Here is a 20,191-nt window from a genome sequence, read left to right on the forward strand (position 1 = left end):
TAATCCAAACCACTGCTGACAGGAAGGAGGAAGTGGGACCTGTTTTCCCCTTTCCTCTGTGCTGATGGTCCTATACCTCGGCTGCATTTCCATTCCATTAAGACCGTGTGTACTAGGGAAATCTCCAGGGACATACACAGATGACCCCAACTAAGAATCTAAGCAATAATGGAGAGGCTACCTTAAATACCCTTCTCCTATAATGAGATTGATGACTACCTGATATGACATCATAGAGCTGATGGAAGCAGAAGCAGACTAACAGCTAAACACTGAACGGAACTCTGGAATACAGTTGCAGACAGGGAGGAGTGATGAGCAAAGGGGTCAAGACCATGCTGGGGAAATCTACAGCAACTGCTGACCTGAACAAGGGAGAGCTCGTGGACCCCAAACTGATAGCTGGGGGACCAGCATAGGATGGAACCAGACCCCCCCTGAATGTGGGTGTCAGCTAGGAAGACTGGGCAGTCTATGGGGCTTCTGGCAGTGGAACCAGTATTTATTCCTAGTGCATGAATGGGCTTTGGAAGCCCATTCCCCAGTGGAGGGATTCTCTCTCAGCCCAGCTACACAGAGGAGGGCCTTGGTCCTGACCCAAATGATGTGACAGACTTTGATAATCTCCCATGGGAAGCCACACCTTCCCTGAGAAGTGGATGGCCGGTGGGATGAGGGATGGGGGGGCGGGAATGACAGGACAAAAGGGAGAAGGAACTGGGATTGGTATGTAAAATAAGATTGTTTTTAATTTAAATTAAAATTAATTTTAAAAAGAGTCCTTGTGCCTGGAGAGCCTCCTATTTCACTTCAAAATAAATGTGTGGGTGCTGCAGAAAACTGCAGCTGGAGCATGCATCTAGCCAGCGGAGCTTCTCAGCACCATCTTCATCACTCTTGCCCTGCCGCCTGACTGCTCATTTCATCGGATCTACACTGCACATGGTCCCCAAGCTTCTTCCCAGCCTCTGCTTCCCTTGTGGCTTTCAGATGAAGTACCACGCAGGACAGACAGATAGCGTCCTGTAAGTCCTAGCTGGTACTTGGGTTGCCAGGCTCTGTCACAATAAATGTTTCATGTTTGAGGAACCTCAGTGTACGTGAATGCTTAGGCGGGGCCCTAGGAAACCATGTTTCGAGCTCTCCACCCTGCACAGATACCCGTCCAGCATTTGTGAGCGTTAGTCCCAGTAGGATTCTTATCATTGCTGCTCAAGAGTTAGTTCCCATATAATTCCCCTTTGCAGCAGGCTATTGCAGCAGCACCTATCCTTGCCAGTGTACCTGTATTATTGGCGACACCCTTTGGGCATGGCTTCAGCTGCGGAGAGACCCAGCAGGAGGGGAGTGCATGAGCAGGGGTGTGAGCACTAACACAAATACACTGGCAGGGATAGATGCGGCTAGAGGCTGTAACCCTTCTAAGATTTGTTCTGTGTTTCCAGTGTGGGGAATAAGAAATCTAGACTTCTCTACGTGTTTTACAGGCTTCCAACTGCTGGCAAAATTAGAAACTTCAGTCTTTAGGTTTCTAGGGGCAGGAGTCTAGGACCCTTCTTCCTTCTAGGAGCTCCAGTGGCCCCTGCAGTGGCCCCTGTGAATACAGCAAGGGACAGTGAATCTTTCGCTCTCTGCAACAAACTTGTGCCATGAAGTCTGGCGGACCTGCCCTGAGACATCAGGGTTGTGAACTAAGGACTTGTGTTTGGACAAATTACATGATGTCCTCAGTTCACCTATCAGTGTTTTCATGATACTAAGCCCCCAGTTTGTTCTGAATCGTAAATGAGCTAAGGACTAGATGCCCAGATTATTTTTAGAGATAAGTTTATATGTGTTTGATTGCCTTCCTCCTGGAGTTTGTCAGCTTTCATTTCTAGAATCCTGATAACTGCCTCCATGTCCCTCCCCATGGGAGAGGCACGTTCTTTCATCAAACAGAAAGATAAGTTACTGGCTCTTGCTTTCATGAAAGAAAACAGAACCTTTTAGGGAAGAAATTCATGAGTCAGGGGCTCAGGTCAAATATGAAGATGCACTGAGCAAAATGTTAGCAGATAGAATCAAGAGGCTCCTGTGTACCGAGAGACAGGAAGGAACAACTGTGACCCTCAAAGCCCAGCCCAATGTCAGCCATATGAGTGTCAAGAAAGAAAGTAGCAAGGGAAAAGGCTAGGCAGGCAGCTTAGGGTCAGATTGTGCTATTATCTAGCTTTGGTACTCAGATTATGAGAAAGTACAGAATTTAAAATCAAGTGTGACTTCATGCAAAACCAATTTTAGGAGGATTGGTCTGAGGGCTGTCAGAACTGGAGGAGCAAATGGTGGAAGGGAGAGATTAGATGGATAGACACAGGGAACAATTTTCTGTACAGGCCAGAACTTCAAGTGATGGAAATCCCAGGCATGCATAGATGAAGACTCCCACCTCCTGGGCATTGAATGTTAAGTGAAGAAAGCAATTTGGCCAAGATTTCAGGAGGATTTTGGGCTTGCCAGACAGTGTGACAGCCACCTGTGAGTGCCACTAGGGCTTGAAGCAGAAGTGTTAACTTCTCTTTAACCTGTCCTCACAGCTTGGCAGATAATGGGATGTGGCCTTTGTCTTCTCTGCAATTCTCTCAAGACCACCTCGGGAATAAGAGGTAGAAAATTGATGCTGCTTCCGAGGGCAGATGGAGACGGGCTTGAGTACCTCACTGATTGTAATGGCTCAAAATCAGGCTAGCTGCTGCACGCTTGTGGGCCAGAGGACAGTAGGTGCTCTCTTTGAACAGGACTCCAGTCTTTTGGTTTTATTTTATTATCTGTTTCAGAGATCACTATTGTCATTAAAACACAGACAACTTTCTTAGACAGTGTGCATCATAAAGGATTCGCCAGTACCAGCCCAGCTTCAGGAAGTTCTGCAACAGCGGGAAGTCTGCTACAGTGCAAACACACTGACTCTAACCTAAGAATTTAGTCACTAGTGAATATGGGAATGCTAATACCTCACAATCAGTTATCCAGGTAATCTGTCTAAAAGATGCTCCCTAACATTCAGTTTTCTTTAGGCTATAAAACTGCAGAATTCATAATTTTTACTTAAGGGATAAAGGGCAAGAGAATCAACTCTGTGAGAGCTGCTATGTCCACTTTCACAGGCTTTGGTGCCTATTCTTTCATTCAGAATTTACAACTGTATAAACTAAGAGTCTAAGCAACAGTAGAGAGGCTACCTTAAACACCCTTCTCCAATAATGAGATTGATGACTACCTCATACGCCGTCCTAGAGCCTTCATCCAGTAGCTGATGGAAGTAGAAGCAGACACCCACAGTTAAACACTGAGCTGAACTCCTGGAATCCAGTTGCAGAGAGGGAGGAGTGATGAGCAAAGGGGTCAAGATCAGGCTGGAGAAACCCACAGAAACAACTGACCTGAACAAGGGGGAGCTCATGGACCCAGAATGATATCTGGGAAACCAGCATAGGACTGTTCCAGACCCCCTGAACATGGGTGTCAGTTTGGGCAGTCGATGGGGCATCTGGTAATATATTAGTATTTATCCTTAGCATACGAATGGACTTGGGAAGCCCTCTCCACATAGAGGGCTACTCCCTCAGCCTAGACACAGGGGGAGGTTCTAGGACCTGCTCCAAATGATATGACAGACTTTGAAGATCCACCCCCTGGAAGACCTCACTCTCCCTGGGGAGCAGAAAGGGGATGGGAATGGGATAGGGGGTTAGTGGAGGGCAGGGGAGGAGGGGAGGGAGAGGGAACTGGGATTGACATATAAAACAACTGTATAAACTAAACACTGTTACAGATGAATACATAGATACAGAGAAATAAAATCACGTAACAGAAGTAGATGTGTAAACCTCAGTGGCTGGGGAGACAGTACATTGGGTAGAGCACTTATGGCACAAGCTTGAGGGTCTCAGTTGGATCCCCCAAAACGTATAGTCAGCACCACGCATTTGAAATCCTGGTGCTCCTATGGCGAGATGGGACATAGGGAGAACCCCTGGAAGCTAGTGAGTCAAGTTGGCAGACACAGTGGGAGTGACACCTTAGGGTGTCCTCTGGTTCCTATTTGCATGCTATGGCATATGTGCTCTCACTAACATGTATACTCACATACATAACATACATACAACACATATGACACATACACAACACACATGTACATAACAAACACATAACATATGCATGCATAATACATATGCACATATACACATAACAACACACATATAACATACACATAACACACATGCACACATAATACACACATATAACCTATGCATATAACACACATGCACACAAACACACATAACATATACACATACACATAACACACACAACATACACACATAACACATGTGAACACATACACATAACACACCAACCCATAGGCACATGCACACACACAAATAAAAACCAAGGGGATTGTAACGATAACCCTTTCTGCCAGCCACCTGAGTTCCCCCGCCATGTTATGGCTCCCAAATAACACACACAGTCTTATATTAGTTACAATAACTAGGATTTCTTATTTGCTAGCTATGTCTTAAGTATCAATTAATCTATATATTTTATAAAGACTTATTGAGAGCATCAGTGGAATGCATCCTCTCTTCACGGGATCACATGGTGACTCCTGTCTTTACTACATTCCCCAGAATCCTCCTTGACTCCTAGCCCCACTTATCTTGCTTTCCTATTGGCCAAACAGTGCTTTATTTATCAACCAATAAGACAAACAGAAGGACTTCCCCATCCGGGGATGGTTTCTTAGGAATGATAACTAGTGCTGGACTCCACATACATGAGCAAGTGCATGCATACATTATTCACACATTATACACACACGCACACCTACATGTGTAAAGATTCATTGAAGCTGGGATTTTATCCAACTGTGTCTCTCAAATTTGAGCAGGGAAGATATAAAGAAGTAAGTGATTAATTCCTAAATGAAACATAAGAATTGCAGGCTAGCATTAGGGGACAGAGGGAGCACTCGCCATCTGCAGCCTCCTGCAGCCATGCAGTCTCACAGAGCTGCAGTAAAGAGACTCGGAGTGGGAGTGACATTTCTGATGGCACCCCACTTCACCAACAAGGAACAGGACTAAAGGCAAGCTAGCCGCTGACCACCGAGCATCCCTGTGCCCACTGCTGAGTTTCTGAGGAACGTGTCATCCAGCTCGGCAGTTCCCGTGACTACTGAGGACTGGCACTGAGTCCAGCTTTGTTGAACCTGTAAGCACTCTGTCATTGTCATCCACATGGCTGTGACTTTGATACTTGCAAATGCCAGGTTTTCTCAGTCTCTCCAGAGCAGTTTCTCAATGCTAGTTTGCTGTGTGAGGAGGGTGCTATTTGAGACAGGAAGCTCAGGTTGGTCTCTTTCTATGCAGGTGGGGTTGGCTTTGAACTCCTGATTCCTCTGTCTCCATTTGCTAAGCTCTAGGGTTCTGCGTGTGTGCCTGTACCCAACTCCTACGGCTGCATTTTAGTGTTCAGTTTGCTCTGTTTAGCTGCTCTGCTTGACTCACTGACATGTGGGACTCTCTTCCATATGGTTGCATGACAGCAAATAGAAACCACCGACAATAATTCATTGTCTCATGTAGCTCACACTCCACCCCATAATCAGCTCATACAGCCTCCAGAATACACATAAGTTCAGTTCTGTCTCTGTTGTTTACCATTAATTTAGTCCAAATTACTCTCCTCTCTCACCAGCCTACTGCAGGGACCTGACAATACACAATACCCCCTCTCTTTTTATTTGTTCTCATGCAGTCTGTCCTTCACAGGGCCAGCAGTCAACGCTTCAAATGTCGGTATTTTTTAAAATGTGGTTAAAACATCTCTATGACTTTCAGGGCACTTAAAATCAATCAAGACCAATGACAAGTGCTCATATGATCTAGCCCAAATCTACCACCTGTCTGGGATATGTAGAACCCCCCTCCCCTTCCCACACCCTCAACTTCAAGGCACACTGGCCACTGTTGACCCCCGAGTCACTTGTTTTTGAAGGTAAACTTTTTTCATACAATAATTCTGGTCATGATTTTGTCTCTCCTGTTTCCTCTCAATGCACCCAACTCTGCTTCTTTCTCTATCTTTAGATAACAATCAAATTAAAAAATAAACCAGAATAGAACATAACAGAGAAAAATCATGAGGGGCATACACACAAACACACACACACACACACACACACACACACAGAGAGAGAGAGAGAGAGAGAGAGAGAGAGAGAGAGAGAGAGAGAACCCATAAAATCACAAAATCAGAAACCATGATACAGAAGCTCAAGAAAGACCACTAAGGTAAAAAAAACAAAATTCCAGACAAAGGATTATGAGACAAAAAAAAAACCAAAGTCTGCAAAATTAGCACTGAGCCCTTTTTGTGTTGGCCACTTACTGCTGGACATGGGGCCTGCCCTTAAGTGTGGTTTGTATACCCAGTGAGACCCCATTGGAGCAAACTAACTTTTCTCTTGTGAGCGGCTGTCAATGGGAGACAGCATCTTGGTTAGGGAGGGGAGCTCATGTCCACTTCCCCTTCTCAGTGCTGGGCCCCTCCTGGCTTGGGTCTGTGAAGCCCCCATGCATGCTATCACCATCTCTCTGAGTTCATACGCACATCTGCCCTGTTGTGTTTAGAAGACACTGCGTCTTACAGTCCATTCCCTCTAGTTCTTACACTCTTTCTGCAAGGTTCCCTGAGCCTTCGGAGCAAGGTTAGATGCAGGCATCCCACTTAGGACTAGGTGTGCCAAGGTCTCTCACTCTCCACACATTGTCCAGTTGTGGTCGGAGTGGGCCGTAAATTCAACCAGATAGTGGTTGGTTGCTCCCACAAGCTTTGTGCCGCTATGCAGTAGTAGTGCACCTGGTAGGCAAGTCACTATTGTAGGTTATTACTAGAATTTTTCTTGTTCTGACTGGTCTAAATGAACACACAGAGACACTATGTTAATTATTAAACTGTTGGCCGATGGCTAGGTCTTCTTATTGGCTAGCTCTGTCTTAATTATTTAACACATTTCTATTAATGTATGTATTGCCATGAGGCCTGTTACTCCTTGGGCAGCATGGTGTCTCTATGTGGCCTCCCTCTGCCTCCTCACTCCTTCCTCCCATAGCCCTGCTATCCTTCCTGCTTGGCTGGCTCTTGACCAAACAGTGTTTTATTCATCAACCAATAAGAGAAACATATATTACAGAAGGAATCCCCATCAGTAGGTTACAGGTTTTGTAGCTAGTTTGATGTTTACCTTTATCCTTTTAGAGTGTGCAGAGTACCTTCCAGTATCATAAACACTGGGCATCAGAGATGACTGCTGTAGTTAGACACCAATTCAACTTTTCCATGTTCAACGAGACACATGGGTGTTGTCTTTGGCAATAGGACCTTACCACCCTGATCCACTTTCGCGCCATCCTCCTGTCATCTTATCAGCTCACCTATAAGTTCCAGAGGACTGTTGCCTGTTCTCTGTCTCAACTCAGAGTCCTGGTCATTTCCATCAAAGAAATAGGACCTTCCATTCTTTCTGGTGTTTTGTTATTAGACGTATCTAAGTTTCTATGAACATGTGGGTTGTAGTTAGTTTTCAGTGTTTGTCTCCCTCTGTAAATTGTAAATTCATAAGGGTGAGTACTGCCTGCTGCGTAGATGTTAATACAAATGAGGTGGGAAGGAGCAGGAGTAAATGCCCTGGCATAACTTGATTTATTAAGATGTAGAATGAAATTCTACCAAGGCAATGCTAACCTACAGGTAACATTCTTCAATAAAAAAAAAAGCAAAGATTATGTGCCTCATCTGCAGAGGGTAATAAGAGAATCAAACGACCATCCATAAAGGCAAGTGTGAATTAGGATAGACCTATGTGTGCCTCAGCTGGCTACCATGATCTGCTCTTTGAAAAGCCCCTAGAGATGACATTATCTCTCCTTCCCAAGTTCAATTTCACTCAAGTTATTAAAAAGTAAGAAAGATCTGGCCTTAATCAAAGTCTCTTCCAGTTTTACTGTTCTCCAACTGAATGCAGGGGGTGTGGAGATGACGAATAATATCCAAAGTGTGAGTGAGAAAGGATGGCTGGCTCACATGAGGGGTAGACATGGTCCCCTGCTCACACATGTAGTTCCAGACCCAGCAGGCAGTGTGGAATCATCAGAAACACCCACCCCAGAGGAACAGGAAGGCATTGGAACTGGAAGTTACAGCTGATTAACCACAAACTCACCTCAGTAGTGTGCTGACCAAACATCCCCAGCAAATTACCTGATACTCTTTACTAGTTCAATGTCAAGGAAGTCTTTACACTGAGTGAATGGGATGCTCTCGGTATCAGGAGAGTCAGATAAAACATTTTGTATGTGTGTGCACAATACAATCTGCAGCCAGATTAATTTGTTTTGGCTTCTTAAATTGCACACATGTCAATCATTCCCCCGGGGTGAACATGGCCATGGCAGCATAACACCTTCTCACGCCGGTTACTGTTGGAGAATTCAACCAAGCTGACAGAGCTTATTTCACTACGATTTTAACAGCTTCCTAAGTAACAGGCTCATTCATCATCAACTCATTTATCCCACTTGCTAAAAATGTTTTTTGAAGTGAGGCAAAGAAAAAGAATTCAGGAATGAAAGAACAGGCTGCCTTCACCTTGCCCTGTGCCTGTTATAAATGAGGTCCACATCCAAATGGACAAACTGTCCTCACTAGTGAGGCTTCACTCAGCTTCTGTTCGCCACATGCAGGTAACAGTCGACAGTACACACAACACGTGCCCAGTCCCATTGCCAAGAGTTCATCAAATGATACACTTCTGTATAGTCAGCCAGCCGTAGTGCAGATGGTTAATCATCATTATCTTCTTCATAATTAATAATAACAACAAAGCCTGCTCACTGCAAGCACAGGCAGGAATCCACAAGCTTCCTTACCAAAGCTACTCAAAACGTCTTAATGATCATTGAAATTTGACAAGACAAATTTAGAAACAGTTCCGTTTCCCTGAGTTCAGAGCTTAGGAACACTAGCACCGTGTTATGCTTGAACATTGGAAATTATTCTAACCTCCAATTGTTCAGCATTAGGTTAGAGAGAAACTGGTCATTATGGGTATTAGAACTCCTGGCCAGCAGGCACACAAGGAACCCAGGCAGAGTTCTATGTACACTAATTTAGCAGGCGCACTACTTCCATAAACACTGGACATCAATGCTTCTATTTTGCAGGTGAGAGAAACCCAACTCTAGAAAGTTACAAGGTCTGCCCTTGTATTCTAATTTCATGATGTTGCTGTGGGGGAAAAGAAAAGCCCCACAAAAAGCAAACCAGGGAGAAAATGCTTATTTTATCTCATAATGCCAAGTTATAGACCACTGTGGCTGAGAAACATTTTGGCTCTGTTCACAGCCAAGAACAGAGAGAAGTGAATGAATGCATGCTTTGTTCTCGATAGTTTCCCGGGTTACATTGTTCAAAACTCCAGAGAATTACAATACCCGCAGTAGATGGGTCTTTCACCTAAATTAACATAGTCAAGACAATTCCTCAAAGGCTAGAGAGATGACTCAGTAGTTAAGAGCATTTGTTGCTTTTCTAGAGGACCCAGGTTCAGTTCCCAGAACCCATATGTGGGCTCACAACCTTTCACAACTCCAGTTCCATGGGAGCCCTGCCCTCTTCTACCCTCCACTGGCACCAGGAAACATGTGGCACAGGGACATACATGCAGGCAAACCACGTCTACATTTGCCCAAAGGCAAACCTGAACTAGAAAACCCCTCAACAGGCCTCTTTCCAGGTGATTCTAGGTGGTGCCAAGTTGACACTTAACAGTAACCATTATGCTTTGTGTCATCACTGTTACTAAATGACACAGCCCACTTTTGCATCCAATTCTTTGTAATCCAAGCTACTGCTTTCCCCACAAGATCACAAGCAAGTATCAAGCATAGGGCCATAGAGAATACTGAATCTATCACTTGTTCAGAGAGTTCATATTTCTCAGGTGCAGCAAAGAAAAAAGTCCAATAGTGTACAAGGAGAATGTGGCAGCTGGTGTTGCTGGACCACTCTCTACAGCATCTCTCACCCAAGACTCACTCTGGGATGGGGATCTGACTTTGGCTTTGGCTAAATGAATGATATCTCTGTAGTCACTCTAGTGGAGGAAACTTCAGTCCCATTTCCTTGAACTCTCTTATTCATTGATGCCACACTTTCTGAACTGCTTTGTATTAAAATCTAATGTTCTAGCCAGGCGTTGGTGGCGCACGCCTTTAATCCCAGCACTTGGGAGGCAGAGGCAAGTGGATCTCTGTGAGTTCGAGGCCAGCTTGGCCTCCAGAGTGAGTGCCAGGATAGGCTCCAAAGCTACACAGAGAAACCCTGTCTCAAAAAACAAAACAAAAAAATCTAATGTTCTACTTTAAAAGTCAGTTCAATTCAAAACAGAACAGAAGTCCACATGCTTTATTCCAATATTCCCCTTCATTTCAAACTGCCCTTTAGAAGTCAGATATAATCCAAGGTTTTCACAAATTATTTTCCCACAATTCTAATATTCCAAGAATGAGGGAGAAAAAGCCCATGACAGCCAGAGAATCCCAGTCTTGGTAAACCATGAGCACAATACTGTTGTGTCAGAGTTTCTTTGCTCATTGCAAGTTCTAGGATATCTTGTATACATGCCACTATGTTTATATTATTATAAAACTATCCAAGTCTTAAAATAAATAAATCAGAAGGAAGACCACATGTTCTTTTGATGGTTTCCTGGAACACTGTGTAGCAGAACCTCTGAGGACTGCCTGGCTATCTTAGGGTGTGTTTCGATGCTTGACTGCTGGCCAAGATACCAAACACTGTTCATTATGTTTTATCTTGCAGCCGATTATGCAGAGAAAATGAGTGATTCCTACTTGGACACAAAAGGAACTAAAGAAAATGATACTCTGTGAAGACATAAAGCTGTTTGCAATATAATCTACAATCTTTTTCCGATATTCTTTAATTCCTGTCACCTCTCAGGATGAAGTAACCCCTCAGGTACAAGTACCTCTGGTGTTCTGAGTTGTTCATGCAACAAGCATCAATTAAACACTGAGAATTTGTTGGGTATTCTGTTCAGTACTGGGGGGTATGGCAACAGGTGAAACAGTCTTGATCCTGTCCTCTGGGTGTTTTCATTCTACAAAAAGTAAATTATCCAGATACAAAGTATCCAGTGGAAAAATCAAACATATGTAGGAAAAGTATGTGTTAAGAGAATAGCATGTTCATCAAGCCAAAGGGAGAAGAGAAAGTTAATGAGGCAGAAACCATATTTGAAATGGATGAGAATTTCCTGCAGTTGAAAGACATAATTCAGTTGAATTAGTCTGATAGGGGCTGGAGAGATGGCTCAGCCAGGAGAGGTGTCTGCTAGCAGGACTGGTGACCTGAGTTTGATCCCAAGGACTCGCACAGTGGAGGAAGGGAACTGACTCCCACAGAGTGTCCTCTGACCTCCACCTCCACGTGATTTCTATGGCACAAATGTGTGTACCAAGAGAGAAAAAAGAAAAGGGAAGGGAGGAGAGGAGAGGAAGGGAGGGGAGGGGAGAGGAAGACAGGGGAGAGGGGAGGGGAGGGAGAGAAGGGGAGAAAGCCTCATACCTCTTTCTTAAGAAAGAATTCTGTATCTGGATTAAGGAAGTAGATTTAATAGAATGGTGAAGACAATGTCTTCCAGGAATCCCAAGAAAAGAAGGGAGAAAATGCTTTTTGAAGGAGCAGAGTTGGGCTGAGGACTTTGTAGAAGAAGTGGTGAGAGGCAGAAGACAACGCCCAGATGGACTCCCTGTGCCGAGAGAATGAGGAGGGCACAGCAGTGCTGTGCTGTGCTTGGAGAAAATGACTTTCAAGAGTGAGAGTAAAGCAAATTCTAAGCACGGAGCACATTTATCTACAACAAGCCCACTTTAAAGGAAATTTGAAGGACATTCTTCTGGTGAAACAGAAAAGAATTTCAAATAAAGTAATAAATATGAACTCAATAAACAGTGTTTAGACTATTAAGACAAAGGTAGTTAAGATGCTATGCACAAGTTTGCAAGTGAAAAGTCCACAATAGCACATGGGAGATACTGCAGTGTTCCAAGATCCATGGATTACCTGGGTGGAAGATGAAAGAACTGACTTTAAATATTGATGGGTAAGAATTCTTGCTCTAGTTTCCATTGAAACTACAAAAAAGAGACCAGGAATATTGTTTATACTTTCTAAATTAGCCAAAGAGAACATGAACTGATTTCTCTAGATCTTAATTCAACGGTTATAACAAACAAGTAAAAGGGCAAAAAATGTGCCATAGGGACAAAACAAGAACGGAGGGTAATGTAGGCAAACCCCAAACAATGATTAATTAAATGAAGAGGATTACATAGCAGGTAAAAGGAAGAAATGTCAGGCTAGGTTTCTTCAGAGTGTGCCCACTATTGCTGCTCACAAAATAGCACTAAGCTGTGAAGCATGGAGACATTGATGCCTTGGATGAAAGTACTGAAGAAGAGAAAGTTGGCTCAGCTACACCTCTGTCAGACAGACCTGTGTCAGAGCTTTCTCAGAGACAAAGTCCTTCAAAAATCTGAATCCTCATTTGCTAGCAGCCTCCAGTTAAAAAGGCAAAGGGGATAGAACTAAATATATACATTTATATGTTTGGGAACATCTTTTTAAAATTCTGTTATTAAAACATAAGCACACTGAGGCTTATGAGTAGTATTTTAATGTCACTTCTCCCTCGATTGACTGTAGACTCAATGTACTCCATCCAAAACCTAAACTATATTTATGTGTGTAAGTGTGTGCGTGCATGGATCATGTATGAATGCAAAACTTGAATATCATCCCGAATAGTATATAGAAATTCACAGTGCCAGGAGCAGCAATACAGTAATTATGACTGTATAGGATTAAGTAGCTAATTATATATTAAGAAATGACAGCAAAATTTACCAGCTACTAAAATTCTGTCTTCTTCCATGCCCATTGTGGAATATTACTTTAACTACACAAAGATGTGTTACATCTATTAATGTGTTACATCTTTAACTATGTAAAGGTGTGTTACATTTGTTTATGTTGCATTTGTTTAATGATGTAAAGATGTGTTACCTTGCCTGCCTAAGGCACCTGATTGATCTAATAAAAAGCTGTATGGCCAATAGCCAGGCAGCAGTGGGATAGGCAGGGCTAAGAACAGAGAGAATAAGTAGGAAGTGGAATCTAGGCTTGGCCGGAGAGAAGAGAGAAAAAGAGGAGAGAGAAGAGAATGAGGGAGAAAGAGAGAGCGGTGTCTGGGGCCAGCCAGACACAAAGTAGGACAGACAGAATGAAAGAAAGGCAAAAGCCCTGAGGTAAAACATAGATAAAGAGAAATAGGTTAATATAAGTTATAAGAGCTAGTTGGACAAGCCTAAACAAGTCCGAGCATTCATAATTAACAGTAAGTCTCAGTGTCATGATTTTGGAGCCTACTACATACACATCTGTCTTAGTTGATGATGATTTTTAATATAGTACAAGATTATGCTTATGTTAATTGATAATGAGACAAGGGCACGGGGGAAAGCAAAATAATAAAATAAAAAGCAAAAGAATAAAATTTTAAAAGGAGACCGGAGAAACAGAACTCTGTCCTTTTGCTTTTATTTTTATTATTTCCAATAAACAAGAATAGAATTCATCTTGACAAAATTATATTTTTAAATTTTCTGATAGTGCCTTACACATATACAACATATTCCGATTATATCCAGCCCCCATTGCCCTCTGCCATCCACCTTCCTCTTGCTTTAAATGACTTCTTCCTATCTTAGTCCTCCCAGAGGTGCCGCCATTGAGGAAAATGATAACCCCTTGCTGTAGTTAGGGTTGCTGTTTCTGCTATGAAATACCATGACCAAAAGCAACATAGGGAGGAAAGAGCTCATTTGGTTTATACTTCCACATCACGATCCATCATTGGAGGAAGGCAGGACAGGAACTCAAGCAGGGCAGGAGCTGATGCAGAGGCCTTGACGGGGCCATGCTTACTGGCTTGCTCCCCAGGGCCTTCTCAGCTTGCTTCCTTTTAGAACCCAGGACCACCTGCCGAGGGATGGCTCCCTCCAGAATGGGCTGGGCCCTCTCCCATCAGCCTCTAACTAAGAGAATGGCCTACAGGCTTGTGGTCTACAGACAGACAGACCTTCTGGAGGCATTTTCTCAACTGGGGGCCCCTCCTTTCTGATGAGTGTCCTTTGTGTCACGTTGACACGAAGCTGTCCAGCAGCACAGCCTCCTCCAGCAACAGTCAAAGGCTCTGCAACAAGGGGTGACGCTTCATGAATGTCTCATCTATCCATGTGGAAAGGCCACTCTGGGTGGCAGGATTTCAAGACACCCGTCTCCATCCTTCAGCCCTTAACTTCCTTCTTTGATGTTTCCCGAGACTTTGGGAGGAGCGCTTGGGATACAGCTGTCCCATGTAAGGCTGAGCACTCATCTGCCACTTATTTGCAACACTTTCACCAGATATGAGTCACAGCATTCATCTTCACCTCTACAAAGGAAACGCCTCTGCCCCAGGCTGACAGCATACATGCTTAGGAGGCAGCTTGACAGTGTGGCCATTTAAGGAACAATGGAAGGGGTCCCTCACTCGGGCCCATGTCCTCCCCTGCCAGGGGCTTTTGACCAGGGAGATGGTACCAAGTGTGTATTCTCTCCATGGAGCAGGACTCAAATCCAACCACAGACCAGTTGGTTATCCCTAAAATAGTCACGCCACTCTCACAGTAGTCCGCTTATTTTTCGGGGGGGAGGGGTCAACTTAACAGTGCATGCACGTGTTCCACAGCTGCACGAGGCCGTGAGTGAATTTTCCGCCCCAGCCACCTGCACAGCACCCTCCAATATGCTAGTCAGAGTCAGTAGAGGGTCTCCAGCCCAGTGCCATCTTGATTTCTCTGAGTTTTGTACGGTGCCTTCAGCAATATGGTCTCATCATCTAGTCTTGATGGGCAGCCAAGGGCAGCAGCAATAGCCTGTGTTCTTTTGGAGGGCCCTGAAATGTCATGGATCCACAACTCAGAAGGGGGAATCCTGCTCCTGTGCCTGGCACTGAGGCTCTTGTTCTAACGCCTCTGGTCTCTGAAAGCAGCACTGTCACAATGCCACCACTATACATTATCATGACACCCACGTTACAGAATGCTCAAACTCTTAAATTTAATTTTACACTACAAGTTTAGTTTATAAACAGCAGGTTCCTATACGGGTTTTTCATACAACCTTAGGTTTTGTTAATCTTCCCCCATTCCCCTATTCCAACCCTGTTTAAGTCTTTTCATGTTTAGTGGTCCTACCCCCTACTTCCATATTCCATGTTGGAAACTCAATGGATTGAAGAGGTAATCTGTAGAATGGGGGGAACCTTTGCTGGCTATTATTCCAACAAGGACTAAAATCTAAAATTATACAAAGAACTAAAATACACAAATATATATATATACATATATATGTATATGTATATATATGTATGTATATATGTATATATATGTACACATACAAAAATACAAAGAACTAAAAAATAAATAAAAATGAGCTTTGGTTGTGATTACAGAGTTCTCAAAACAATAAATATTAATGGATAGCACTTCTTAATGTATTCAGCATCATTAGCCCTCAGAGAAACATGAATTAAAACTACTTTTTGATTGCAACCTACCCCAGTCAGAATGGCTATTACCTAAAAATGAAATCAGAGAAAATAAGATGCCGGCAAGGTTTTGAGAAAAGGGGACCCTTTTTCACTGTTGGCAAAACAATAACCACTGGTAGTGTGTTGGCAAACCGCTCAGTGGAGTAAAGTGACTAAATCAGATTAGTTGCCGCATGGAATTGCCATCAATTGTTACTGTGGAATGACGCTCCTATGAGAAAAGGCGGTGCTGTCAGATGCCACTTCCAAAATGTTTGGGTCTTCTTAGCTGAATCTATACTTGTCTGCAGAATGGTGTGATTTTGAATTTCTATAAATCGCTAAGATTCGTTGGACGTTTAACCCAACTGATGTGTTTTTCTAAAGTCTTTTAAAGTGTTTTAATGTTGTGACTCTTTGAATGAGCCAGGCAAACTCCCATTGTTTCTCTTTCAAAGATGGGGATGCTGGGCCACAGAGAGGAGTAATGACCTGCCAACGCCACAGAGTTTCTGGGAGGTGGGCTGAGGCTGGGGGATAACTCTGCATGGAGAGCGCTTGTCTCATAGCAGACATGAGCAGTCCCCTGCTGCAAGCTGGCTAGGGAGGCGAAGGCATGGTAAGATCCAGAGTCCACTGGGAGACCCTGACTCAAAGGAAGTATAAAATAGAGGAAGAAATATATCCCCCAAATGCATGAACATGCTTCCCTGCACGCACAGACACCACACATATGAACATGTGTACACACTCATACTCTTACCCCACACATGAAAAGGGAAAATAGAAAGAAAAGGAAGCAGGCTCTCCCCGGGGTTTGTCAGGCACGCGGCATGCGAACTTGGTAATGACTATAATAGAAACCAAGACAGGAGGAAATTTCTAGTTGTCCGTTTCTTGTCTATACCATCCAGTCCATCCAGAGAACTCGTGAGTGCCATGTGGTTCCCCCCCCCTAAAATTATCCATAAGAGGCAAGAGCCTAAATCTCCCTTTTCTCAATTTCTGTCCCAAGATTGAAGAACGGAGACATGAAGGCAGAAGTAAAGCAAACCGTGAGGAAACGTAGGGACCAACAGCACTTGAGATGAGAACGGGGTCGGTGCGCAAGCCGCACACATGGGGGACTGTTCGAGTAGAGGCCAATGAGGAGTTCCGTGGAGTCTCTGGCTGTGGCTTCAGCTTTGACAGGATGAGGAAGCTGTCCTGTTCTTAGAGACAGACGCTACCACAGAGCCCCGACTCTTCCTTTGTCAGCTCCACTTCTCACTCCAGCTCTCCACACCTCCTCTCTCCCAGCACCCGGATCCCAAGCTGCTTCCCTTCACTTGGACCCCAAAACTCTCTCTGAGCCCTGGCTCATCACTTCAAAGATGTGTGTGGAATATCCCTGGACACTGTGTGAACATATGTTACTGTGATCGGTTTAATAAACAAGCTGACCAGCCAATAGCGGAACAAGATACTGTTAGGTGGGAAAGCAAAACTGAGTGACCGGATGAGGAAGGGTGGAGTCGGAGAAGCTGTCAATAGATGCAGAAGGAGCTGGAGATGAATGTGACATGCTAGTAACAGTCCCGCCACACGACAGAGCGTAAATAATGAAGGTAGGTTAGCTTAAAATGTAAGAGCTAGTTAGTAGTAAGCCCAAGCTATTAGCTGAGCATTGATAATTTATTTTATGCCTCTGTGTCTGTTATTTGGGAGCAGGCGGTCAGGACAGGAAAATTTCCACCTAAAAATGTGTGTCCTCTGAGCTGCCCTGTGTTTACGAGGAGCTGTAAGAATGTTACATCCTGCCAGGCGTTGGTGGCGCACGCCTTTAATCCCAGCACTCCGGAGGCAGAGGCAGGTGGATCTCTGTGAGTTCGAGACCAGCCCGCTCTACAGAGCGAGTGCCAGGACAGCCTCCAAAGCCACAGAGAAACCCTGTCTCGAAAAACAAAACACAAAAACAAAACAAAAAAGATTGTTATGACATCATGACAAGGGAGCATGAGTCTTAGGATCAGGAGCTACCACCTCTGTATGGCCCTGCCCAGACATCTACCCTTCCTGGATTTCAGTTCTCTACTGCTAATGTGAAGACAACGGTGGCTTCACAGAATTGCCCAGAGATCTTTGCAAGCTACATCGTCCTGTAAAACCTGCAACTATGGCCGTTTCAGAGGAAAGGTCTTGGAAGTGTCTCATATCTGGAAATCGTGTCTGAACTCATGGGATGATTTTCTTTCCTCCAGTGCTAGAGATGGAACCCAGGCCCTTACAAGCACCCTTCTCCTGAGTGAGCTATGTCCACAACCTCATGGCATGGATTTTTATGGTAAAAATAGTAGTTGGTGAAGGTACCCACCGTGGGGGCTAATACCAGAGTTGTAATAGTCTTTTCTTTGTCCTTCAAAACCTATGGGTGTCTCTTATCCCCTAAAACGCTGCATTGTTCTCAGGAAACACCTTGAGTTAATAAATATATCTACCACAGCAAACACTTACCAGCAATTTGTTAGCAAAAACATAGTCTGAAGGTTGAAAGGGCTGCAGGGCTAGGTATTAACGGTGGTTTTGGTTTGGTATGACCCTGATCAGCCTTCGGAACAGCAGGTCACTCTACACACATCCTCGTGAAAACCGAGTCTCAAATAAATCAACAGACGTGTTGGCAAGACGTCTCCCTTCGTGCAAACCCCAGATGACAGCCAGAAGGCTGTTCATGTTTTTGAATGGTTGGAAAATAAGTTGCTTTTTTTTGAAACTATGATTAAACTTTGTTTTGTTAAGCATGACTCGTTAAATTTGGTCGCACCCCGTCCTGCAACTTTATTGCTGTAAACTTATATTTGAGGAATTAATTGTAGAAGCTCTTCTATAGTCCTCATTCACACAAATTATAGTAAATTATACCATGAAAAGCTGCCATGCCAAGGGAACAGCCATGGCTCTGGCATTCAGGAGGCAGAATTTTAAGGTAATCATGGAATTGCCACCTGAAAAACATCCAGTTGATATTTTAATGTACTTGGTGTAAAGATTCCTTCACCCAAGATTTCATAACAACCGCAAATTACCAAGCTCAGTCTTTCACATTTATTTTAGAAAAGTTAGCTCCTGTTCTGTCTCTTGAAAACAGTAATCCATAAATGAATAAGAAGGTCAAACATATGTGGATACATGCAATGGTTTTATAATTTAGTGTGCATGTGTGTTTGTACAGTGTGCATGCGTGTAGGTGCACGTGTGGGCATGTGTGTGTGTGCAGTGTGTTTGTACAGTGTGCATGCATATGTGTAGGTGCACATGTGTGCACACATGTGTGTACATGTGCCTGCTTTAGTGTGCATGTGTGTTTGTACAGTGTGCATGCATATGTGTAGGTACACATGTGTACACATGTGTGTGTACATGTGTGTGTGTGTGTGCATGTGCCTGCAGAAGCTACAGGTTGTCACTGTGTGTTGTCTCCCTCAGTACCTCTCTACTTCGTGTTTTGAGGCAGGGTCTCTCACTGAACCTGGATCTCACTAGCTAGCAAGCTTGCCCTGGGGATGCCCTGTCTCGGCCTCTGGAGCCCTAGGACTGAAGGCATCTGCCACACCCGCCTGGCCTGCATTCAGTCATCACCCTCATGCAGCGAGCACTTTACCCACTGAGCTGTTGGCCCTGCCCCACAGCTTATTATTTTCACATAATCCTGATGTTATTGGATTGTAACTTATTGTTTATGAGTAATGCTTCCTATAGAGAATTTGATAGATTTTTAACAGAGTGGTAATGAGGTCAGTGTTGCATTTGTTTGCTTTGCTTTTGAAGTAATTTTCACAGGATCCAGGTGGTTACTAGGAAGCAGACTTTCTGAGTTTCCACTGCCATGCTAACTATTTTTAAATAAACTACCCTACCCTGTGTATATATACAATGCATGCTTAAAAGTTGACTCAATATTCAAAATAGTACATCATGAGCATGGTCATTTCTCAGCATAAGAAGAAAAATCTCTGCTTAATCCTGAACTCTACAGAAAAAAAAAAATTGGCACTACCTTCATCGAAGCCAACAAACACACAAAGTTGGAAATTAATAATTGTTTCCCTAGAATAAATTTCCAACCACCAAGTTTATCAATAAGTTTATGAGCCTATGTTTTAATAGCTCTCAGGATTAACTAGCACTGATCCAAGTTGGACTCCAGTTATAGTATGGTTATACAATGTTGATGAATGCGTTTTTGGTTTTATGGGGTCCAGTTTGTAAGGGAAACTTACAAAGTGTTGGTTTTAGTGTTGATTTTTTATTTACAATGCTTACCATGAATTGAGTTGACTGCTTTCTCAATTCTGCACTGCCACGCATATCTGAACTGCTCTGAGGGAACAAAGTGTTGTAGAAGCTTATAATTTCCCCAGAGTGTTCTGATTATTTTATACAAACTAA

General features: G+C 43.7%; 1 long non-coding RNA gene across 3 annotated transcripts; it reads left to right on the top strand.

Annotated features, from left to right (window-relative positions):
* The first annotated feature begins 4,778 nt into the window (after positions 1 to 4,778).
* Positions 4,779 to 18,467, top strand: LOC107978140. 3 transcript variants are annotated; one of them, XR_003481133.2, is made up of 3 exons: positions 4,779 to 5,253; positions 10,927 to 11,085; positions 16,779 to 18,467. It is a non-coding gene; the product is annotated as an uncharacterized LOC107978140 (long non-coding RNA). The 3 variants fall into 3 exon arrangements; XR_004772149.1 differs by lacking the exon at positions 16,779 to 18,467 and adding an exon at positions 11,771 to 12,786; XR_004772148.1 differs by lacking the exon at positions 16,779 to 18,467 and having other exon boundaries at positions 10,927 to 11,150.
* The last annotated feature ends 1,724 nt before the right edge of the window (positions 18,468 to 20,191 follow it).

This window comes from Cricetulus griseus (genome assembly GCF_003668045.3).
Source record: "Cricetulus griseus strain 17A/GY chromosome 1 unlocalized genomic scaffold, alternate assembly CriGri-PICRH-1.0 chr1_0, whole genome shotgun sequence".
NCBI classification, from domain to species: domain Eukaryota; kingdom Metazoa; phylum Chordata; class Mammalia; order Rodentia; family Cricetidae; genus Cricetulus; species Cricetulus griseus.